The sequence below is a fragment of the Hipposideros armiger genome, unplaced genomic scaffold, assembly GCF_001890085.2.
Source record: "Hipposideros armiger isolate ML-2016 unplaced genomic scaffold, ASM189008v1 scaffold_99, whole genome shotgun sequence".
NCBI classification, from domain to species: domain Eukaryota; kingdom Metazoa; phylum Chordata; class Mammalia; order Chiroptera; family Hipposideridae; genus Hipposideros; species Hipposideros armiger.
This window is the reverse complement of record NW_017731449.1, coordinates 1,390,582-1,416,193: the sequence shown is the minus strand read 5'-3', so window position 1 is coordinate 1,416,193 and position 25,612 is coordinate 1,390,582. Positions and strand designations below refer to the sequence as shown.

The 25,612-nt window shown below is 40.1% G+C and overlaps 1 protein-coding gene across 32 annotated transcripts in view; it reads right to left on the bottom strand.

Annotated features, from left to right (window-relative positions):
- NRXN3 (neurexin 3) overlaps positions 1 to 25,612 on the bottom strand; it is a 1,587,373-nt gene that overhangs the window by 499,509 nt on the left and 1,062,252 nt on the right. The gene's annotated exons all lie outside the window — the stretch shown is intronic.

The window sequence follows — 25,612 nt, the reverse complement described above, 5'->3', positions numbered from 1 at the left end:
TGCATTGTTCTGTACACCTGAAACTAACAATAAAAAAAAAAGAAGTACAAATTGGCAGTTACAAAACAGTCATGGAAATGTAAAGTACAGCATAGGTAATATAATCAATGATATTGTAATAACTATGTAGAGTGTCAGGTGGGTACTAGACATATTGGGGGGATCATTTAATAAATTATACAAATATCTAACCACTATGTTGTACACATGAAACTAATACACAGTAATATTGAATGCCAACTACAATTGAAAAAAAAATTATTGCTTCAAATGATCCCCCTGCCACACAGCGATTATCCTGTGTGGATAATCTTCCTCTTCCCATAATTCAGCAACTAAAAAGATCGATGCCTGTCTTAGCAGGGGACCCAAGCCAGTGTCAATTATGATTGCCTGCTTGTCCTATTGGTTGTTCAATACTTGTAATATCACCAGACCAATATGCCTATCAGAGTTTGGGTTTCTCGTTAGCCAAAAAAAAGCTCCACAGTTAACACCCACCAGGGGAGTAATAATGGAATCCCTCTTCTATGCACATTTTTTTCTCAGCATCAGCACCAAATGTACATTTTGAGTCAAGGATGAGATGCATGTGCAGGGTGTTGGAGGCCAGGGAATGTTTGCATGGTACTCTTTTTTTTTTTTTTAAGCTGAGCCATCCCGCCACCTGTTGGCAGCTCAGTGGCAGCTCAGCTTGGGCCAGGAATCGAACTGGTGACCCTGTTGCTCAGAGCTTGCACTCTTGAGCAAGCTCTTAACCAACTGAGCCACTCGGCCATCCCTTGCGTGGTGCTCTTGTAGTGCAGATTCATGTAACCTTTTTCCAGGGTTGTCAAGTTTTGTTCCTGCTTTAGAACACAGAGGATGGAAGATAAAAATAGAAACCACACTTTCCACCTTGTTTGGGCCCCTCCAAAATTCATGATGACATTTAATGCCCAATGCAATAGTATTTGGAGGTGGAGAAATTGGGAGCAAGTGCTTTAGCCATGAGAGTGAAGCCCTTGTGAATAGGACGGGTGCTCTCACAGAAGAGCTCCCTCACCTCTTCCATCATGTGAAGAAGACACAGCAAGAAGATGCCATCAATGAACCTGAAAGCAGGCACTCAGCAAACACTGAATCTGCCAGCACTGTGATCTTGAACTTCCCAGTCTCCAGAACTGTGAGAAATAAATTTCTGGAGTTTATAAGCTACCAGTCTAGGTGGTACTTTCTTACAGCAGCCTGAGCAGACTGAGACATGCCTGATGCAAGAGTCACCCTTCTCAGTACTGTAGTAAAATGAGAGATTTATACCTAACAAAGCAATGGATTCAGCCTAATTAATTTTGATGTCTTGTGATTTCAGAGTGCTATTTGCATGTGATATCATCTGGAAATGTATTTCTTATTTAACCATCTCCCCAAAGGGCCATATCTTGCTCTGCTTTCTTTCTAGTAACAAATAACAGCTCATATTAAGGAATAAAGCTTTGTGTAGCATTGAAATGTACTAAATAAATTGTTTTCTAAGGCATAACTTACAGAATTGCAGCTTGTTCTGGGTGGACTAACACAATGGATAGAGCTCAAACATTTAGGTTTGATTTCATATATTCTGTTTTTACATTAAATGATGCTAAGACTGGGAATATGATTAACCTGGATAGTCATGAAAACTAAGTAACTTTTACCTGGTTTGGAGAAAAATCTGGTGTTATTTCTTGTAATACTACTCTCCATTTTGTACTTCAGCATTTAAGTGCTGTCCAATGATCAGAATATCTTTGTTTATGGTCAACTTTATTTTGATTTATTTCCCAATTTACTTCTGGCAATCTATGGAAGGGGTGGTGTTTCCCTTTCTTCAACACCAAGTCACATTTCAGGAAAGACTCTTTATCTTTTAAGTACTTTCTCCATGGAAACCTCTTTTCTTTCTTCTAATAGAAGGAAACATTGCTCCTGCATTTACAATAATATATAGTCTATTTCACACACTTCAGGTTTTGAAAAGAATTATTCCCAAATACCTATCAAAGGTTGCTTGAAGAAAAGTCTAGTAACCGTGTTGCTATGAGGGGTTGTAAGCTTTCCCTATTTTTAATAGGCATATCTTAAGCCTTTATGGACTGAATGGTTATATTACAATAATTCTGGCTATTTCCCATCATGGTTAGACAACTGGAATCAACAGCGCATTACAGGATAAGAGAAGTACAATGAGGAAATTAGATGCATCAAGGTCACCTGGGAATTCCAACATAACTCATGGGCTTCCAGGTTTCAAAGGAAAATTGGGCTGTGGTGTAGTCACAGAGGATTTGAACAGAACACAAGCATGTAATGAGCAGGCATCCTGGCAAAGGATCAGAAAGCTTCCCTTGGGTGGATGAGGAACAAACACTGGCAACTGCACATATTCAGTGTATAATCTTAATAATTTGTTCTCTAACACCTTCTTAATGATGATAGCTTCTGTCATGTAAGATAAAGAGACACTTTCGATTCCATTCTTTATCTAGCTTCCACCTGGTCTTCAGACCATTCCACAAGCCATCACATCTTTTGGAACATCTGTAGGGCATTCAAGATAAGGGATAAATAAGATGCAGAGCCCCTGCCCTCAAAATGATTAAAAACTGCTCTTCTTAGCACTCAGTGTATGCACAAAAAGTAGTTTATACAAACATGTATGACAATAGCCATAGCTCCTTTAGGAGAATACCATCTGAGAGTTAAAACTTTTCTAGAGAATTCATTAGAAGACCTAAGGACCAGTCTCACTTGCAAAGATTTTTAAGGTATAGCATCCCAAGTCTTTCTAGAATAATGGAAAGTCAGAAAGGCAAGTGACTAACTGTTAAGACTGGCTACACAATAGCCTTGAGGATATGAGGTAAAGAGAGGTTAAGGACAGAGAAATGAAACCTGAGTTATAGGTAAGAAAATGTAAGACAATTCCCAAGATAGGCCAAGGTCAAAGATGGCATTACAGACTTAATACTGTACTCCCCCAATTTTTATGTCGAAATCCTAACCTCCAGTGCCTTGGTATGTAACTATATTTGGAGATGGGTTTTTTAAAGAGGTAATTAAGTTAAAATGAGGTCAATATGGTGGGTCTTAGTCCAATATGACTGATGTCCTTGTAAGAAGACGAGTTCAGGACATAAAAACACACACAGAGAAGATCATGTGAAGAATCAGGGAGAAGAAGGTTATCTGTTAGACAAGGAGAGAGGCTTCAGAAAAAATCAACCCTCTTGACACCTTGATCTCAGACTTTCAATCCCCAAATTGTGAGAAAATAAATTTCTGTTGTTTAAGCCACTCAGTCTGTGCTACTTTGGTATAGCAGCCCAAGCAAACTAATATAGATGGCCTGACCCTAAAAAGATTACTAGAAGAAAAGAGAGAGGGAGAGAGATGGGGAGAGAGAGTGTGCTGAGCTTCAGTTGGAAGACTAAACTGATCTATGGGTAAAATCAAGTTTGGGTCAGACATTACTAGAAAGTGCTGAGGATCTAAGGCTTCCTATCAACCACCACAACTAATTTGCTAGGCATATGTGTAAACCTTGGAAATAGATCTTCAAGACTCTGGATGACTGCAGCCCCAGCCAATATCTTGACTACAGCATCATGAGAGACCATGAGTCAGAGCCACCTAGCTAAGCCTTTCTTGGATTCCTGACCCATAGAAACATTATAAGTTAATAAATGTGCAATATTTTAAGGTGCTAAGTTTTGGGGTAAGTTGTTATGAAGCAATAAGTAACTAATATACCTGATAAAATCAGAATGAACTCAAGGATTTTAAAGGCCTATAATCAAAATATAATCAAGTAGTTAAAGGAAGTGTGGAAGGAGTAGAACATAGTGGTTAAAATCTCAAGCTCTGAAGCCAGATTTATTAGATTCAATTCCCAGCTCTGTCCCTTTATTGATGTGAGACCTAGATCAACTTATTTAATTTTTTTGAGACTCAGTTTCCTTTGGAGAAAATGGGGATAATAATACCCATGCACAGGAGAAATAAATGAAATTGTTCCTAGGGCCTGGTGAATTGTAAGCATTTGATAAACAGTGGCTATTATAATCAGGGAGGGTAAAGAACTCTAAAAGTTGAACCAAGGTTGTTTACCAAAATCGACTACTTTCTGGAAGTAGAAAGAGTGGGCCCACACGCCCCTTCTCAAGTGACCCTTCTTAAGGAGACAGCTCTTAATAAGGGTCAGTGAAAAAAGGTTCACCTTTTCTGGAGACGAAAAACTCTGTCAAGTTTAATGAAGTCAATAATGTGGAAAACGAAAATCTGTTCATCAACCACAATCATCAGTGTGGTAAGGTTGGCTCTTCCCGAAGCCCTAGTCCTGAAGTGTGAAAGGAAGGCTCCGGGAAGAGTCAGACAAGATGCTATCTTGCAGACCTGATGATACTGCAATTTGCAGACAACTGGGGCTTATCTCTGATGATGGACTAGGTGCCAAGGCTCAGAGTAAAGTGAGAAAGCAGCCACATGGATACCTTGGAAAGTTGGTAGCAGGGGATGTGAACAATACACTCCAACTTCTGTGCAGATTAAATGAATTTTCCAGATAAGACCATGGTGTTCATGAGTAACCATTAAAAACAGCCAAGCAAACAAATAACCTCGTATTAAAATATCTATATCTATCTATCTATCTATCTATCTATCTATCTATCTATCTATCTATCATCTATCTGCCTAAATCTCTGCCAAAGAATCTAGCATTACCTTTAATGTCAAAGGCTCTTTATAGGTGAGTATATTAATTGGGGGTGGGGGGGGACACTCTATTAAAATGGCACTTGCCTTTAAATATAAAAACAGAGTGCTATTGACTTCTGTGAAGCAAGTGCCCCATGTTGAGAGTGAAGGGCATGGAAGTGGCATGACAATGAAGAATAAGAAGGAAGCGTTGTCAAAATGGGGAGGCTTCAAGAAGGATGGCTGCACTGTCCTCAGAGGGAATACACAGTCTAGTGTGGCTATGATGTCTTCTTTTAGATTGCCTACTTATGGGCCAAATACAATAGAATCAATGGATACCAGTCACTCTGGGAAGGATTTCAGCTGACAAAGCAATACTGAAATCTCTAGAGAACAAAGAACAACTTAGGGCCGTCACATGCAGATCATTTCAATGATGGAATCACAGCACACGTTTTTGTCCAGGCTATTTTACACTAGAATACAACAATTGTTTCAGGTTATTTATATATATGTGTGTGTGTGTATATATATATATATGTGTATATATATATATATATATATATATATATATATATATGGTGTTTTTTTCAATTACAGTTGACATTCAATATTATTTTATATTAGTTTCAAGTATAGTGCTTAGACATTTATATAATTTACAAAGTGATTCCCCACTGATTAGTCTAGTAGCCACCTGAAGACATTGTTTTTGAACTTTCCATAGATTTAGAGTAATTTCCCAATCCCCCTGACACCAAGATTTCATTAAGATTCCTCTGACCCCATCTTATTCTTTCGGATGGTATCTTATCTGAGTTGAGAACCACCTTAGAGATCATTGAAAAGCTCTCCATCACAGGAGATTGAGGAGGAAGCTGAGGGCATGTAAGGTGAAGTCACTGGATTTCATGGGATTACATGGCTAACTTATTAATGCATCTTTTATAGCTAGTGGGATCCTTAAAATAATTATGTGAATAGGAGGAATTAGGTGAAATGGCACAACTTAGAAATCGATGTGGGAGGATTTTTAAGTTCAGAGGAAAACACCTAAATTGCTGAAGTTCTAGCACTCATTCTACCCTACGTGTATTTGGTTTGACAAAGTCATTTAGCTTCCATGAACCTCAGTTCCTTATCTCCAAAATGTGTCTGTGGCCTAGATCACCTCTAAGATTCCTGCCATCTGTAAAATTCCAGGAGATAAATGCTGCTCACCTTATTTAACTCTGTGTTTGTCAACAAGTTTCAAAAGACAGATTGGCTATGGAACCCCTAGGTGCTGGAAAAGTGTCCAGCACACGGGGTCCACAGGGAAAAAAGTAAGGTTTGCATGGTATGCTGTATGGTAGTTAGGGCAGTTATTCTTCACCAGCAGTTACAGCAGCAAGCAACAATTACAATAGTAATGGTTGGCGCTTACTTGGCACTCAGTAAGGCAGCATATAAGCACTTTACATGCATTAGCTCTGAAATTCTCACCATAGATAGTTTAAATAAAACATCATTCCCATTTTACAGATGAGAAACATGACAAAGAGACTAGAATAAAGAACTCGCCCAAGGTTAGACATCTCACAAGTGGCAGAAGTATATGTCCGTCCCAGCCATCTGCCTCCAGAACCCAACAAGCATGGCTTCTGGCAGGCTACAGGGGGGAGGGCCAGGGTCTGCGACATGTCCCTGTGGGTGTTTATTTGTGGAGCTACAGATGCTTTAGGGCAGGAGTCTCAAGTACCTGTTAGCACCAAGCAAGTCCTCTACATGTTAAATAAATGTTTGTTGAATGGATGGTGATACCAGGTCATTTTTCATAGCTACTCACTAACATACAGAGATCCAAAAAGGCCGTGGACAGGGATGAAGAGATCTCCTCAGACCACACTCTCTTAGATCGAGCTTCTCCTTTCTGGACAGGTGAAATGCAAGTTTCCTGTGGAGTATTGGGACCAACCAGCAAGCAAGTGTCCGGGGACCTCTGACACACACCACCACTAAATGGACTGTCCCCTGGTGGTGCCAGAAGCCACACGGCCTTTCTTTCTATGCCTCTGTATCGTATCCCACACCTTCATTTCTGTCTCATTCTGCTCTCTTCTCTTTGTACCACACTCCTCAGCTGGTGAGTCCCCCTATCTTATGTAGGTTTTGAGTAGGCATGAAAAAGAATTACATGAGATGATAATTATGAAAGTATTTCATAAACCTTAAAGCATGAAGCAATGTAAAGAGGTGGCATGGTTGCTGCTGATGCTACTCCTGCTATTATTACTACTGTCACCCACACTACTACTCTATTACTACTACATGCATTATTACTCCTGAAGCATAAATCCCAAAGTGTGGAGATGGACCTGTCCCCAGAGCAGCTTCACCACTAATGGCTTAAGGCAGGGTGCGCAAGCCAGAGCCAGCCTTCCTTGTGTTTTCATAAATAAAGTTGGACTGAATGCAGCCATGCCCGTTCACTTCCATATGGTCTGTGATTGTTTTCCTGCTATAAGGACAGAATTGAGTAGTCGTAACAGAGACCTTTTAGGTCTGAAAGCCAAAAATATTTACTATCTGACCTTTTACAGAAAAGGTTTGCCAGCCCCTGGCCTAAGTTGATCACAGTGAGTAGCTTTTACCTTGAAACGACACCGAAAAAAAGTAAATTATTCCACAAAAGATGTGCAGCGTTATAGAGGAGAAAAGGCAGGGAGCAGGGAGAAGGCGTTCCCGTTCTGCCGCTAATGCCAGCACTACGGCTGTGCTCGTTGACCTATCCAGACCTCATTTTCTGTAGCAACAGTGGCCAGAGAAGATATTAGACCAGAATCACTAGATGATCTAGCAAGTGCCCTCTGATTCCAAAAGTCTTCACTGCCCATGATCTTCCAATAACACTATTTGATCAGATAGCTGGTGTTTTGACCTTACGTCAGCTGAGAAGACTTTCCAAAGAAGATCTAGACAATAATTGAATGAAAAAGTCCTTCACAAATCTTCATACTACTCGTACAGGGTATTCCCTATACCCCAGCCTTGAAGAGACATGGTGATAATGGGCTTTGGGGGTTTGGATCTCTGCACTGTCCCTTTACAAGCTGTGTATTCTTAAGTAAGTTGTTTAACCTCTTGGAGCCTTGATTTCCTAGGGATAAAACTATCTGTAGGGATTCTTCTTATGGATCATAGCCACAGTAATATATGTAAAGTATGTGGAATGTGCCAAGGATTCAATGCATGTATGGTAACTGCAATCATTATTATAACAATCCATGTGGTGTGAGGTGTTGAACCGAAATGCAAAGGGATCTTAATAATAAAAAGAAATGTCCATGGCAGGCTGCCATTTGAAGTGCTTAATGTTGAGGAGAAAAGGATACATTTTCTTGCCTCCCTTCAGCAAACATTGCTGGAGGAAGCAGGCCCAGAGCCAGAAATTCAGGGGACTGAATATTATTAGCCCACTGACTTCCAGATTCCTCTAATCAGGGCTGGACCCTCTCTCCTAGTTCCCTGTTCATACTATATCTCAGGTCCCCTACTCCAACCTCCAGTCCACAAATGTACCCCTTACACACACACATAGCCAAGTCTGAGACTTCAAATGAGGAGTGTGCGCATGCACACATGGATATGAGCCCTATATTGTCTTCCGGAAGCCTGAATAATTTGCTCAAACCCTACCTTGGAGAATCAGGTGCTGTCACCTTGGAGGGATGATGTGTAAGGGTTTGATTTGCAGCTAATAAAAAAATCTATTTCTTTCAGTTTCACTTCTGTCACACAATGACTGTTGTGTTCCCTACAGGAGATTCGTTCTCTTCCTGCAATAGCCGCTGAGATGACAGATCTCAAGCAGCAGTGAGCTGCTGAGGTTGAGTAGCGCCTATTAGTTTTATGACCGCTGGTTCAGAATGGCCTTGCAGTGTCCACAGCCCACCTTAATGAAGATGGGTAAGACAGCTGCCGATGAAATCAAATCTCTCCTGGAAGAGATTCCTTCCTTTCCATCTTAAAGTCCATCAAACTTTCATCTTCACAACAAAACAGCTGCTGGGGCCAACACTCAGCCCTAGTCAATCACAGAAGCTAGTCACGTGATTGTCTTTGGAAAGCGAGCTGGGAATCTGCTTTGCTGCGAAGATGACACCAAATGACAGAGAGGGAAGGAGGGAGTAGCCTTGCCTTCTTTCTCTGAGTAAAAAAAAATGCAACAAAACTATATGCCACATGTAATGTGATATAATTGAAGTGAAAATCCTCTGAAAACACAGAAGTATCATCTATAGGGAACCCACGCTTGTAATTATGACCCTACATAAAGCAATAGCAACTCCTTGGTTAGAGCAAAGGCAAGAGGGAATTCCCTAGATAATATAATACAAGCGTGTGGCCCCACTCAGCTAAGAGCTAATGCTGTTCTTTATAATCTCTGCTCTGGCAAAGTCAAGGCTTCCCAAATCCTTATATTTCTGTTAAGACCCAACTCTCCACTCAGTTACCACCTTCCGGTAGACAATTTGCAAATACAGCAAGAATTCCTCTCATCCCTGCAAGTCCCCCTTTTGCAATGTGACTTTGCTGCTCCTCCCACTAAGAGGTGACATTTGTGTCCCCACCCATTGAATCTGGCCTGGCCCTGAGAATTGTTTTAACCAATAGAATGCAGGGAGAAAGCTATGGTGTGACTTCCAAGCTCTCCAAAGTTCTTGCTGTTTTTGTTATCACTCTCTTAAAATACAGCCCAGGGACCACCCTGTGAAAAAGGCTGGGTTAGCCAAATACAGGGTGAAAGGTCATGCAGAGTAGAAATAACCATACCACCTAAGATCCCCCAGAGTAATAGCCAGAACCAATGGCCGGACATGTGAGTGAGACCATCTTAGACCATCAGCTCCAGTCCATCTGCCAGATGGCTACAGCCACAAGAGTAACCCCTTCTGACACCCTCAGAACTACCCAGCTGGGTCTAGCCTAACTCTCTGATCCACGGAATCACAAGCAAATAGCATGATTGTTTTGAACACAAAGTTTTACAGCACAGGCATACCTTGTTTTATTGTGCTTTGCAGATATTGTGTTTTTTCACAAAAAGTCTTGCAGAAACCCTGCATCAAGCAAGTCTATGGTGCCATTTTTTCAAGAGGCTCAGATGATGGTTAGCATCTTTTAGCAATAAAGTATCTTTTTTTATTTAATAAGTACATTGCCTTTTTAGACATATTGCTAATGCATACTTAATAGTATAGTGTAAATATGAAGTTTATATGCCCTGGGAAACCAAAACAATTGTGTGACTCGCTTTATTGCAATATCCACTTTATTGTGATGGTCTTGAACAAAATCCTCAATATCTCCCAGGTATGTCTGTGGTTTGTTATGTAGCAATAGATTAACTACTCTTCCACCATGAGGTAACTCTTGACTTTAAGCAATTTACTTAGCTGTTGAGCCAGTGTCTCTGAGGATATGATACTGAAAATGAAACTACTGAGTGGTTCATATGAGATAACACATGTAAGCACCTAAGCATAGGGCTTGGACCTCAGGAGGCCCACACTCTTGTTACTCATCACTTCCCACTCATTATAGTTATTTGGGTCAATAAATGCTGTTAGATCTTTAAGGGCAAGAGCTTAATTGATCTTTGCATCACTTGTAATATATAGCACAGTGTCTTATACATAGTTGATATGCAATGCATGCACCTGAAATATCCAGCTTGGCTTCACGCAGCCATATTTACCGGGAATATTGAAAGCGGTGATATGAACAGAATTGTGGGGAAATAGACTGCAGTCACCTTAGGGAAGTGTCTATACCGCTTGGATCTTCCACTTAGGTATCGTTTAAAAGGAGAAAATTGCCTATAATGCTGAGATTCCTTGCAGCCCTAAAAATCATTTGTTATAATCATGATACTGGTGAGCACTTGCTGAATACATGTATGTGTCAGATTCTGTGCTAAGTTCTTTGTGTATAGAGAAATTTTTAAGCACAACAACAATAGGTTTTATTACTGCCGTTTTCAGATCAGGAAGCTTAAGTCTAGGGCAGGAGTCAGTAAGCCCAGCCCGCCTGTTTTTGTAAATGAAGTTTTACTGTGGCACAGCCATACTCATCCGTTTACAAGTTGTCTGTGGTTGCTTTCACACTACTACTGAGTAGTTGTGGTGGAAGCAGGGACTTTATGTGCTGCAAAGGTGAGCATATTTACTGTCTGGCTGGCCCCTTACAGGAAAGGTTTGCTTACCTCTGGGCTAGAGTAATCTACTGAGACAGTGATCAGTCAGGGGTGTGGAGTTAGAAACCTACGTTCCTTCCATTAGGCTAGTCTGTCTTTTTATCGTTTCACTCACTTAATCACTTACTCATCATACCTGATCTTTCAAATAGCCACTCATAGGCAAGTATGTGCTGAGGAAAACGGCTCAAGACCTCTATAAGAGCAGTTAAGGAAATGTCAACTGTGGTCTCTGCTCACACACCTAGTTAAGAATACAATCGTCTGGCCTCCTGCAGCTAGAGGCCATGCAGCTACACTTAGCACTAATTGAAAAATAAGGAATGAAAAGATTTGCTTTCCGACACAAACTTGAATGACTGGAATTACATCTTTATTATCTGAAGTGGGAGCTTGTGACCTGTCAGCCTCCACCTGTTCTGGCATCAGGAAGAAATATCACAGAAATGAGCCTCTGGCTGGTCATCTCATTATAGACCAGTTATAGCCCATTTTTAGAAAACCTGATGGATAAAAAATATCAACCTGTTAATCAAATGCATCTGAGGTTTGTTATGCACAATACAAAACTACCTGGTGTTTCAGAAATACAGGATTCAGCTCTGAGGCATATGGAGCGTAAGTAAAAGGAATTGATTAAAAATGAACAGAACTGAAGAAAATCATCTCCAAACAGATAAACTATATTGATTGGGAACTTTAATTGCATTTACAAAGAAAAGTGATCATTAAATGACCATCTATTCAGAAATAAGGCTCTCTCCCAAAGGGACATGAGGTAGAGCATAGAACAGAAAGATCTGAAGCACTGTTTAAATGGCAGAGGTTATATTTATTGCTATCTTTATCATTTTTGTGATCATGATTACTAGGAGTTTTAAGTGATCCTTTCCCCTACATGTCAAGGAGTTGCTTTTCTACATAGTCACACCTGTACGAATTCTGATCCCTACTTGGAATATTCCTTCTACACGTCTCCATCTTTCCAGCCTCAAATCTTCCATCCTATTTGGATTCTTATTACATTTACCTTTTATTACAAAAGTTTGCTAAGTAGGCCTTCCAAATTCAGTTTCTTATTATACCAATTCACCCTACACGGCACTGCCACAATATTTTTTTTAACTCATTTCATTTATTCATCAAATGTTGCATGATTACTCCTTTGTTATGCCCCCAGCTATTGTGCTAGGGTAAAAAATATAGGTAGTTTCTGACTAAGGTTGACCTATAAAATATAGAATACACAGCTAAATTTGAATTTCAGAAAAGTAAAGTATTTTAGTATCAATATACCACACATATTGTATGGGACACAGTCACACTAGAAAGAAAGAAAGAGAGAGAGAGAGAGAGAGAGAGAGAGAGAGAGAGAGAGAGAGAGAGAGAGAGAGAGAGAGAGAGGGAGGGAGAGAAGAAAAAAAAGTTAGTTGTTCATCAGAATATCAAATGTAATTGGGGTGTCTTGCGTTTTTATTTGTTAAATCTCTCAACCCTATCTAAATCCAGCGGAACTTACAATCTACTTAGGGAAGAGATATTAATCAAATAATCTCACAATTAATGCAAAGCAGCAACTGTGAAATATGCAATAGGGGAACGTTCTAGGAGGTTATGAGAATCTTTATTCAGAGAATTTGAATTTCTCAAGGAAATGGAGAGGGGCTTCCAAGAGCAGGTGACACACTAAAGCAGAGACCTCGGGTCTAAGTGTATGTGAACCAGGGACAGAGGTGAGGAAAATACTTAAATGGGAGGAGCCAGGCATATCCCTGGAGGGAGAGTAGGAGTGACTGAGAGGAGGTCCGGGAGCTGGAACAGAAAAGGCCTGGTGGGTGATGAGGCTAAAAATGCCAGTGCTGGTCAGACCCGGCAGGGACCCCTAGATCATGATCTTTACAGGAAGAACCTTCCATAGGAAGGTTGTGAAGAGAGTGGTTTTTGTTTGTTTCTTTGCTTTTATTTTTTATTTTTTTTTAAAGCAAGTGAGTTACAGAACCAGACTTATATTTTGAAAAGATATAGCACCCCCCGGTAAGAACTAAGCATCAGTTTCTCAGTCTTGATCCTTCTCCTTTTTTATAAATGGTGATAATGATAAAAGCATCACCAGGTGATTGAAATGAATAAATCATATAATGCTTACAGTACTGGCTTGCAAACTGTAAATGCCAAAAGTGTCAACTGCTATTATAAATGTTTTTCAATGTTTTTCCATCCAAGATGCCCATCGCCCAGCAACCTGGGCACTGATCCCTGAAAAAGCTCTCAAATTTTTCTCCTAAATATATTCCACCCTTTCCCCTGCATGCCTGTAGAAACACAATGCCTCTCTCACCAAGTGCTGTTTAATGTCTATCTGCCTATCTCAAGATGTTTGTCATACTATTACATGCATTAAAATACTTCATGTTCTTCCTTCTCAACCCATTCACTAAATTCTTCCATTGATGATTGCCAAGCACCATTTCTAAAACAAGAACTATGTTGTTCATCCAAAATAGCTCATTCTTTACCCTTACAAAAGAGTCTGTCTAGTGAGAAAACAATCACCATCAGTAAATAACAGCAGCTCAATATTGTATATTTAATAAAATGAGAGTAAGCTCTTCTACCAAGGTATGAACCTCCTACAGAACCCAAATTGTACTCACATTTAAGTATCTGGTACTCAGGATAGTGCCTAGAATGTACTGGGAGCCTTAATATATGTTCAATAGTTTTAATTATTCAATGAGGAAAGTGCTATGTAGAAAAGCACAGAAGGCTGAGAACTTCACTGTGCCAATGGGAGGCAGGAAGGCTTTGCAGATCAGATAGTAGGGAGTGTGCTGTAATGTAAAAAATGAGTAGAAATCTACCCAATAAAAGATTCCCAAATCAAGGGAACAGTATATTCTAAAGCATGGAGTTTTGAAAATAGTGAGTATTGAGACTAAAATGCCGGGTGGGAGCCACACTTGAGTGGAATATATGTCAATTATTCCTGTATTAATTCACTCAGCAGATGGTTATGGAAACTCATTCCTTGCTAGTCACTATCTTAAGCACTGGAGATACGACCATGAACAAGGTAGACAAGGTCTCTGTCCTCAGAGATTACAATGTAGTGCGCTGATGGAAGCAATAACTCACAACATGAGCTTTCATGGAGGTATTTGTGCTACAATGAAAAGAACACAAGATGTTATTCTGAAGAGGTGAAAGAAAGCTTTTTAGGCTGGGTCATTACAGAAGGGCTCTTGAGGCAATGACATTGAAGTTGAAGTCTGGTGTTATAAAAAGAAGTGGCCATGTTGCAATCTGGATGAAAATAAAAATATTTCAAAGAGAAGGAACTGATGATGTAAAGGCCGGCCCTATGGTAGGAACAAGATTAGCATGTTCAAGGAACCAATAAATAAATAATAAGATCAAGGTGGTGGTCAAAGATCATGTTAGGAAATGAAGTGTAAACTCAGAGATAAGCAGGGACTAGATCATGAAGGTAAGGGGCTAGCTTTTGTTCTAGGTAGACAGGCAGTGGCATGATCTGATTGGACTTCACCTTGTAGGCCAGAAGAAGCCCAGGGGGGAGAGGCATGGTCAGAATGGCACTCTAGATGGACGGCTCCAGCGGTGGGTGGAGCATGGAGAGCAGGGGCCATTGAAGGCTTAGGAAGGCCTGTTAATGAGGCTGTTGCAACTGTCTGGGTGACATGGTATAGGCTGCTGTGAGGATGAAAAGGATAGATCTAAGCATAATTTTAAAGAATTTGTAACCATATTGTAAGCCTCTGAGTATTGGATCCATATTTCAATCATCTGCTATAGAGCATAGCCCAGGACCTGACTTTGCTCATTGTAAGTACTCAGCAATTAAGTGTGAAGTACAACGAAGGTGTATCTCACCTTTCCTGTCCTACCCACTCTTCTGTAATCACCCCTCTCTGCTGCTCTCCTTCCCTTCCTTCTTACACTGGAAAGTCTGGAAATTCTACATAAGATACTAAGTCATGCAAATTGCAACGGTGGACAGAAGCTGGGTGTCAGTTTCTGCTCTGTCACTTAATACTTGAATGAGTTTGGTCAAGTCATTTATGCTTCTTTAGTTTTGATGACATCAGCTAAAAAAACAAGATGAATAACATCATACTGCTTGTCCTCCTGTTGCAGAGAGCTGTGGCAAGGATCAAAAAAGATCATGAATTTTCTTTGTAACACTGTGAAACTTGCTTCTGTGAATACCAAGAAATTTTAGAGAAATATAGCAAATCTACATCACCCATAATGGGAAACTGGCCAAACTTTTGAATACTGATTTCAGGTGTAGCGTTTAATAACCACTGAACTGAAAACAGGTTACTTTTTCTTACATAACATAATTACCCCAGTTACACACTGCATATTTACTACATAATTGACTTAAAATATTTACTGAGCACATAACGTGTGCAACAAAATGTGCTAGCCATCTAGGGGAATTAAACATGAAATGGTCACAGAAAAACAAACCATCCTGCCCCACAGTGTCATCCTCCTAAACCGAAGCACAAGCTTCGGGTCCTTCCTTTTTTGAACAAATTGTGCCCTTTTCTTTTCATGACAAGCCATCTTCAGTCAAGAGCTCCTTGGGTAGTTAATGCTGTCTTATGATGATCCTTAAAACTCTCCTCTCATTTTACTCTTGATTAAAAAGAAAGAAAGCACCGCATCTAAGCCCTTGACTGATTTACACTTCAATTTAATTTCTCCCTTTCTCTTTCCTTTCACTGGGTGAAAACTTCCACGTAATTAGGCTCAAAAACTCTCGTCAAATGGTTTGATTGAAAAGCAGCACACTGCCTTTCCCTTCCAGGCTGCTGGAGCAGAGAGAAAGAGGGACCCTGTGAGGGAATGGCATGCCGGGGATGGCAATTAAAGGAAGTGGTGTGAGTGTTTGAAGTAACTCCACTGTCACTTCTTCTGCTCCTTCCTGCTGATTTATTACTCCAGTTGTGCTGGAGACTATCTCAGTCTCCTTGTCCACAGCAAAACGGTGGCAACTGGCAAGCTTGAGTGCTGACACTGTGGTGTAGCAGAAAGCGGGCTAAACAAAGAACCTAGAAACTTGGTCCTAACTTGAAAAGTGAGATTTCGGAACAATTCACAAACTTCCAGCCTGTTAGTTTCATTGCATGAAAGATGATTTGATTGGAAAAGGTCCCTAAAGACCTTCTCCGAGTCCTGCAGTTGACAATTCCACAAGTGCAAAGCAGCTTTTGAGTCCAACGAAGGTCTTTCATCAGAACCTTCTTTTAGGGGCATCACCCCGAGGTCTGAGGATGGAGGTAGCAGTCCATACACATAAAATGGCCTACTGGTATGGAAAATGCAAGAAATGTCAAACATCTAAAAGAGAGGAATTGGCCCTAGAGGGCCCAGGCTCCAGGTTTACCTTCTTATCTCACATTAAAGCTGTCCCTCTCTTAGGTTATAATTGACATGTTAACATGGGCCCCCATGATGCAATGCATCGATAAATGGCATCAGAGCAGTAAGAATCAGGTACTTAAACATCTCTACATCTGTAACGTACAGCAGGCTTAGTCCTCATGACTCATCTTTACATTCCAGGTCAGAGCTAATTAGGTTACTATCAAGACCTTCATGCTACATTATTTTATACTGGTTCACACATTCACCCACATACTCGCCCAAGTTGAAAACCATTGTCAACCTTGACATATTTGTTTCCTTAGTTTTATGCTCATAATTAATGAACACCTGCCGTATGTATGAATGGCCAAGAATAAAAGTAGATCCAAAGGTGGTCTCATAGGAGAGAAGAGGTGTTTTAGAAAGCATCAGAATTTTGCATATCGATGCTGATAGAAAGATGAAGACCAAAATTGCAAAGACAAAGCTGGCAGGCCACTTCAAGATCATTAATTACAATTCTCTCATTGTACAGTTAAGAGAATTGGTTTTCCTGGAATTATAATTTGATGAGAAAGCCTGTAGTAGCTGTTGGAAGCTAAATTTCCTGACAAATGAGTTTCTTATAGTGAATCAAAAATGAGGTGGGTGAGTCACCAACACTAATGGGCTCCCTCGTTGATGGAGGGGTCCCTCACTCTTGAATCCTCGGTTGAACATGTAACTATTTTCTGCCAGCTGACTGTGGAAGTTATATGAGTGCCCATTTCAGAAAGCACAAATAATTTCCTATAATATAATGGGACTTGTGAATATAGGGAAGTATTCTGATCAGTTTTTCTCAGTGCTAGGAACAGATTTTACATTTGCACACATTACCTGACCTAAAAGTTCAATAGATTCAAGGGGTTAATGGCTTAGTAGGAGGAAGAACTTGAGTAAACTCCTTAACTCTCTGAGGCTCAATTTCTTTTCTGTAAATTCATGAAAACAATAATATCTTATTTGAAGGATGGGTGATAAAGATTCAATGAAGTAAACTAAAGCGTTTGGTTCAGTACCTGACACAAATAATTGCGTACTGTTATGCTTAGAAAATATCCATGGTCTCCATAATTAACCTTGGCTCCAGGTAGAACACAAAAGGCCCTTAAAAAGAGCCAGATACTGCATTTGAGAATACTGCTTTGAGAATTTTTTCCCACTATCCCAGGTAATACTGCGTAAACATTTAAATATTAAGAGCACAGGTCTGGATTCAAATTGTTTAGATACTCAATTTGGTTCTGCCATGTATTACTTGTATGACCTTAGGCAAGTGACTTGAACATTCTGTGCCTCAGTGTCTGTATCTGTAAAATGGGAACATAACTATACCTATCCCATGAGAGAATTAAATGAGCTAAGACCTTTAGAAGAGTATCAGACACATTGAAAGAACTAGAAAAAAATAAAGTGATATATTAGCTGTAGTAGTAGTAAAGACGATATTATTGCCATTCGTTTAAAGCATAGAGATCCCCTTTCTTGAGTTTATTTTATCTAAGAAGAATGGATTAACATATGTGAACACTCAGAGATATATAATAATTGGTTCGAAGAAAAAGATATACAATAAAACCTTGACTATCCAAACCTTAGGACGTTCCCTCCACCAAATTATTCAGGGAGCCAAATTTTCCCAATTGCTGAGATTTAACCCTTTGATCACCCTTTCAAACTTTTAAATAATCAGAATGCTGCTAAAATTGACCCCAAGAATCGAAGAGGGTCTTGCTGTGCTTTACCTGTGATTTAGTTTTTCATAAGGGCCTTCAGGCTTTTAAGGAAACCAGAGGTTCAAAACAACTGGAGTGATTTCATTAGTTATCATCTATAAAGAAACCCCAAAGCCTTTGCTCTCCATCACTACTTGCTCATGAGAAGTGTGGGATCTCAGGCCAGGGATTAAATGAACTGACTGTGGAAGCACATTTGAACTTTTCAGCCAGGGTGGGGGCCTTTTTGTCTCGAGCCACAGGGGCAAAGGTGAGCCTAGGGAAGGCAGCTCTTCTTTGCTAGTCATTGCCCTTATTCTGAAGCCAAATGTCTGCCTGAGCCCATGTCCCTGAACTTGTCAGCCACAACCACACAGCTACACGTCTTGAACGCTCTTCATAAAGAGTTCTCTGTGTGGCAATTTCAAATTTTAGAAAGTGCTCACTTCACTTGGGTGTTTGGGCCAATTATTTCTCCCTCCTTGTTTGAGTCTCTGCAGACAGCCAGACCCTGCCTATCTCCTCCTCCTTCCCTTTTCTGACAACATCAAATGACAAAGGCACAAAGCAAATAAATGTTAAGTAAAACATCGACACTGGTTCCGTTTAATGCTGTGCTCTGTCAACCCACTCTACTGCCTAGCAACCGGGGTGGCTCACCCTGAGTTCATTTTCATTTTAATGTGCCACACAGAAAAACAGCCTAAATATATACCCCCAGTTCTGAAGCATATAATCTGCAAACTACAGGAGCAGGCGGATCATTTCCATTAGTTTCCTCTGTAGCAAAAACCACAATTTGCACCCAAAGCGTGTAATTATATTCAAATTCTGAAAGACTGCCTTGGCAATAGTTGAAATTCATAGTTTGGGAGAAAGTCACTTAGGAGTATTACATGTTTTAATGTTGGGGGGGAGGTGATAGGAATATTTCAAAACAGAAAAAAAAAAAAAAGGAAGGGTGAGAACAATGACTCCGAAAATGTGGCTTGCTGGTTTCTCGGGGTTTTACATTCATGTTCATATAGCCACTCAAAAGCTGGTAGCAAGGGGTGGGGACGAGGGCGGGGGATATACCTTTGAACAATAACTCAGTTGTGGCTTCCAGATGGGAACAAGAGACGGGTGACTACTACACGGGTCACTTCCTCCTCCTTTCTGGCAGGTGAGACCCAACCAGGATCGACAGTGTCTCCCTTTCTCACACCAGAGTCTCTCATACAGAGGAAGTCTTCAGAACACCCCAAGAAATCCTAACACTTAGCACAAAATCAGGCACCTATAAGAAGAAGGCTTACAAAAAATTAAATTTTACAGGCCAGAAAAGCCCAACATTGGCAGTGTCCACTCCTGTGGGACCTAAGCTCATTGAGGGGAGAACAATCTACAGAAAGAGAGGTAGGAGATAAGGCTGCAATTAAAAAAGGATCTTGGAAGAGTAAGACGCTGGCCTTTCTGCAGTAGAGTAAAAGAAATTGGATGAACTTGGAGTCTCTCTGACCAGCTTCCTGTCTGTTTCTCTCAATGACTAGATGCCCGTGGCCAAGTCCCCACTTTGCCTATCTGGAATATCAGGGGCTCAGATAATCCCTAAGCTCTCGTTTAGCCCAAAAGTTCTACAAGCCTGCGGTGTGCTTTTGGGGGCACATGATGTTCCCTATCCTTTGTCTCATCTATAAACTACTACCCCTACTTTCCTAGTAAACGAGAATCAATCATGTGGCATGTCACTCAACCATTTCCTCATTCATTCGAAAGACATGTATCAGTGTGAATGTCTGATGTGTCTGCTCCTTTTAATTATTGTATCCTTGGGTTAGAATACTTATTATGAATGGGACAGCCTCATAGGCTCTTTGGAAAGGGGTGTCAAGCACATGAATCAGAACGTTTCATTCATCTGCACTCTGCTCCTGACAAAAGAGCTTGCTATCTTCGCTTTCTGTTTTTGAGATAATGAACTGGTAGTATAGCAAAAAGGAAAAGAGCTGTGTGGTTAGAACCGGATTTGAATCCTGGCTCTACCACCATATTACTTTGGCCAAGCCACTTAAGTTCTCTGAATCTCCCTGTTTTTATTTATGAAATGGTGGCAACTTTATTAGCATCAAAGGATTAGGGGATTAAATTAGATCATACATGTTAAGCCCTGGAAAAGTGCCAGGTACACAGTAGGTGTGCATCACATGTTGGCTTATGATCCAAGAAAGTCTCTTAAAACTCCAAATGTAAGTAGAAATAAAACACTTGGTCTTTATAAACTCAGTTGCTATTCTGCCCTCTGCTCCAATATGGCTAAACACAGCAGAGCATTTGAAACACAACACAGAGCTCCTTTCCAGTATTAATAAGATGTGTTCAAATGAAAGCAGCATTCTCACTGTCTCGGCGTGATTCTGAGATGAAGTTGGATTGTGGGCTTTATAATATCACAGTGTGCCATTCCTGTACAATACACTGCTCCTGTTGGAGGAGGGAAGAGAAAACCTGGCTTGTGGTTTTGGTATGATCGTCAAGATAATAGACCTATAAAATACAGGAAGACCTGTGGAACTCAGACAGGTTTAAGATACACAGAGGCGTCTTTAAAGACATACCAACTGGAGAATCATGCAGACCTCATGCTGAGAACCATTTGGAGAGATCATCTCACTCAACTCTGTCATTGCAGAAATGAGGAAAAAATAAAACAGACAAATTTCCGCCAGGCACAGTATTAAGGCACGTTAAAAGATCCAGATATCCCATATAATGTCTACATGTTAAAAGATTAATTAAAAAACATAATGTCATATCCAAAGTCACAGAGTTGGTCAGGGAGAAAGCCAGGAGTAAAATCTACGGCCCAGCACAATGCCCTTCCCATAAGCATTCTGGTTTTAAGTTTGGGTGCCACAAAGTCCACTCTAAGGGTTCTCGCATAATAATGTGCTCCCATCTCCTCTATAACTTTTGAGTCCTGATAAGTAAAAGTATCAGAAACAGCATTAAAAAAAGTTCTACATTTCCAGATCTGAAATAGTAGTCCTGAAAAGACCTATCTTTTCCTAGTATAGAGTTAAATGTTTTAGGTTTTAATGGATACTGAGCATCATATAGGAATGCTTAAATCTTGTACAAGTTCTAGAAATGGGGTCCAATTCTGAACTTCCAAGATGGTCTCAGAGTATTTCTTGGAGGCCTCCCCCCTTTTACCTCACTAGATCTCTGAGCTTCTAAATTGTTTGTTATAATTTGTTATTCTAGGCTAAAATTTGCCTGGCATGGATTTTTACATGTTATCACAAAGCAAAAGATGACCACATATGTTATTTTCTCTTAGTGTCATAAACAAGAATATACGTGTTAAGGTTTCCTCCTCCACATTTCCCTAAAGAGGGAGTGAGTAAATGAAGTAACCACTTGGAGGCAAAAGTGTTGCTACAGATCAGGAAATGAGAACTAGTCGATGCATATTCTTTGAACTTAAACTACCAAACAGCAAACATTCAACAACGAAGCTCAATTTTATACAAGGAACTGAAAGAGCATCATCATTAAAATATTCACATAATATATTTAATCTGTACACAGTGGTTCACAATGTGCGAAGCATAACTTATTCACTTTCCCATACAATTCTGTGACATATGTATGATAAGTATTGTTATTGCCATTCTCATTTTAAAGATAAAGAAATTGAGTCTTAGTCAAGTCTTGTGACTTATCCAGGTCCACAAAGTTCCTAAGTGACAGGAAAAGATTGAGGCTTTTTCCTCCAACTTTAAAATCTTGTGACTGATTGTCCCCAGCCCCACCTAACACCACACTGCCCATTAGAATTCCATTATCACAATGAATATCTTCATCAGCAAATATTCTCAAAATCATTTTTTTCAGAAGTATCTGAATACAAAAACAAACAAACATCTTTCCCTTTCCCCAAAGAATTAAACACCTTGCTTAGGATTTATAACAGCGAGTGCTTTATAATTACAACACATTTTCTCAATCATTTCGCCCAACCCTTATGCCCATGACATGAAGTAGACTAGTTACTTCATGTTTATATGTTTAAATGAACTTTCAAAACATAAACATCCAACAGAAAAAAATAAAACTGATACTTTTTTCTTAAAAAATGTGTTTTTCAGCTGCCCAAAACATAGTTATTTATACTTATTTAAACTGCTTTTCTTCCCTGAAGGATGAGATGTGAAAGGCATTGGTGGTGTGTGTTCCAGGAAACGAAACGAGTGAGCAACAGAACCGCAGTTCAAGGAGGGAGTCACTGTGAGGGCAGGAAGGTGTGGCTTGAACGGTAGCAGGCCTAAGCGGATGAGCCTTAAGAGTGTAGGCACTGGGGTCTGCCTGCATTGTACGTGGCTGCAGTCAGACGGAATTAGTCTACAAGCACATCACGGTGTAGGCTCCATCACACAAGATAAACTGAGAGGAAAACAAGTTTTAACTAAACCTACTGGTGGTGTTTTCTCCCTATATATAAATGTTTCCTCTTGAGGCACCCTCTTATCAGTTTTGTAAATTGCTACCATTGTCACTGAAGGTTTTATTTTTCCACAGAGAGTTCAACAGAGATTCACTGAACAATACATTTTTACTTCTTTCCCAATGCCTGGGTTCTGGGCCAGGGAGGCAGAAGTGGAGTGTTATGGGCTAAACTGTGTCCCCTACCCCAAATTCATACGTTGGAGCCCTAATCCCCAGTACTTCAGATTGTGACTGTATGTGGAGACAGTGCCTCTAAAGAGGTGATTAAGTTAAAATGAGACATGTGGGTGAGCCTTAATCCAATCTGACCTCCTATGAGAGGAAATTTAGATATACAAGGAAACATCAGGGTTGCGTGAACACAGAGGAAAACCACGTGAGGATACAATGAGAAGGTATCAATCTACAAGCTAAGAAGAGAGATCTCAGAAGAAACCAAATGTACCCACCACACCATGATCTTGGACGTCTAGCCTTCAGAGATGTAAGAAAATAAATTTCTGTGGTTTAAGCCACCCAGTTGGTGAAGTTTTTATTATTATTATTATTTTTTATGGCAGCTCTAAAAACGAATACATACAGATAGGGAAGTATGAATAAATTCAAGGTTTCTCTTCAGAGATTGGCTTCCCTCCTGGAATGCCCAGTGTCCTAGCAAAGAAAGTTTTCTGAGGTCTGGTAAATCCATTCACTAAAATGGAATATGTTCCCTCTCCTATATTCAAAATCAGCAATAAAGGAATACAGTTCTTACTATAGAATTAGTCATTGGTCATTTTGTTGAAGGATTTTCTTTTTTCCTGTAAAGAATTGTTCTAATTATCTTCTCTCCTCTCCCTATGGTATGACAGCCCTCACTCTACCGCACCCAATGATCCACGTTGAAAGTCTTGAAGACATTTATACTAAGATATTATAATCTTCCCAACGTGGTCTTTTAAGAAAAAAATCTCCCGTCCTACCACTTGTCAGCAAATTTTAGAGAAGAAAAACAATGCATCTAGAGGGGAGAGAAAAGGCGAAACCAATTTAATTAATTCATCACCAAGGCCAAAGACATATAAATCTTATCATTTTATCTGTCAACCAACACTATGAATTATTCAGCAAACCAAATCCCAAGGAGGAAGGGAGAGAGAAAGTGGTTAGAAAGCAGCTGGCTGAGCAGAAGAAAGTGCTCAATAGATCAGAGCAAAACAAGCCCCATGGCTAGAAAAACTTAAGAGGCAGTTGTCTGTGACAATGAATAGTAGCATAATTCCTTCCAAGGACTCCTGGTTCATGTGCCATTAGTGAGATCACCACCACTTCTGTTAAGATGATTCAAATAGACGTATGCTTCCCCCCCCTACACACACACACACACACACACACACACACACACACACACACACACACACCCTGGTTTCTGAGCAAGAAGCTTTCCTCTAAGTATATTGTGGTGCATTCCCTTTTAAAGTCAAGTTCTACGTTTTCAACTAGTTCCCGAAAATGCCTAAAGTCAGGGAGGTCTGCTGCTTTATGGAGGATAAAATATAAGACACATACTAGACCTAGGATCCTTAGAGAAATTCTAAATTGTAGGTATTACAGCATTTTTTTTAGGCAGGTATACATTGGATTTCTTCAAGACAGGCAAGAGGGAATACACAAAACTCCCTTATGAAACTAAAGGTTGGTAAACAAATATATTTTAATATTTATATGTCCCATACCACTAAACTTCCCCAGAGCTATGATAAGCATGATATTTAAGTATGGTACTAAAGTCAAGGATGAAAAATATCTCTAGGAATATTTTGCATAACAGAAAAATGTAAATCTGCATTTTGTAAAGGCTATTTAGATACTATATTAATTAATTTGGTTTGGTATCTGGATGCACACCCTGTCCCCCTCTATTTTTTAAAATTATAGAAGCACTTTTCTTAGATGATTAAATACTTCTGAAATTATCCCTAGCTGAACAGCACAATGTCTTATTTAGTTTTCTACCCTTAGCAAATAGCACACAGCCTGGCACATAGTAAATGCTCAATAAATGCTTTTTGAATGGCTACTGAATAGACAAGAGCACACAAAACAAGCAGGGGACCTTAGAGAAGGGACTGACCAATGGGGAAAAACTTATTAGGCTCCAGTTAAGAGGGGAGCTAATTCTCTCCTGAGACACAACCCTAGCCTGAGACTATTTTGGGTACCCCAGGCAGGTGTGGCTTTGTCTCCTCAAATCCTAAAGGAACTTAGCCTTCTCTAGGCTGCCCTGGGGATAGACTGTCAGCAGATCTACACATAAGTCTCCAAAGATCTTAAGCAAGCCTGGGTAAAAGCTGTTCCAAGGATTTCTGGTCCTTCTGTCTTAGTGTGAATTCTACTATTGGGCAGAATGTTTTTGGGGGGTGATGGTGGCGACCACTGATTATCATGGCAGCTCTGCAGACTTCTGGCTTCTCAGGAAATGGGCAAGGGGAACAAGGGTCGAAAAATGAACAAACAAACAAAAACCTCTCTTGAGTCCATAGAAAGTTCTTCGATTCAAGCCTCTAGTGCTCATTTGATACCAGAATGAAGGGCATTGACTTCTTCACAGGCAATAGAGACTGCGGCATTCAACTCTGGAAAAAGGCTGACAGAAAACTACTAGCAACAACCATTAGTCTCATGGTGCTGTGCCTCCTGCCACCTCCATCCAAACGACTTTTTAAAACAATTGCTGTTAGTTAAACCTTTGCCTTAGACTAGGGGAAAGCATGTATACTTCAAGTACGAGTGAGAGGCACATTAGGAAAATGCTGAGGGGTTCCCTGGTCCGTCCAGGACTCATAGGGTCACAGTTTGGAAGTGGAATTGGAGCAAGGGTTGGGGCATCTTCTTGACTTGCTGCTTCTCTTGGTTTCAAGCTCAAAAACATTAATTAAATATTCAAGGAGCCTACTTAATATAGATGCATTCACTCTCCAAGCCCCAAATCAATGGGACAGGACTTCAGGGTTGATAAAGGATATTGAAG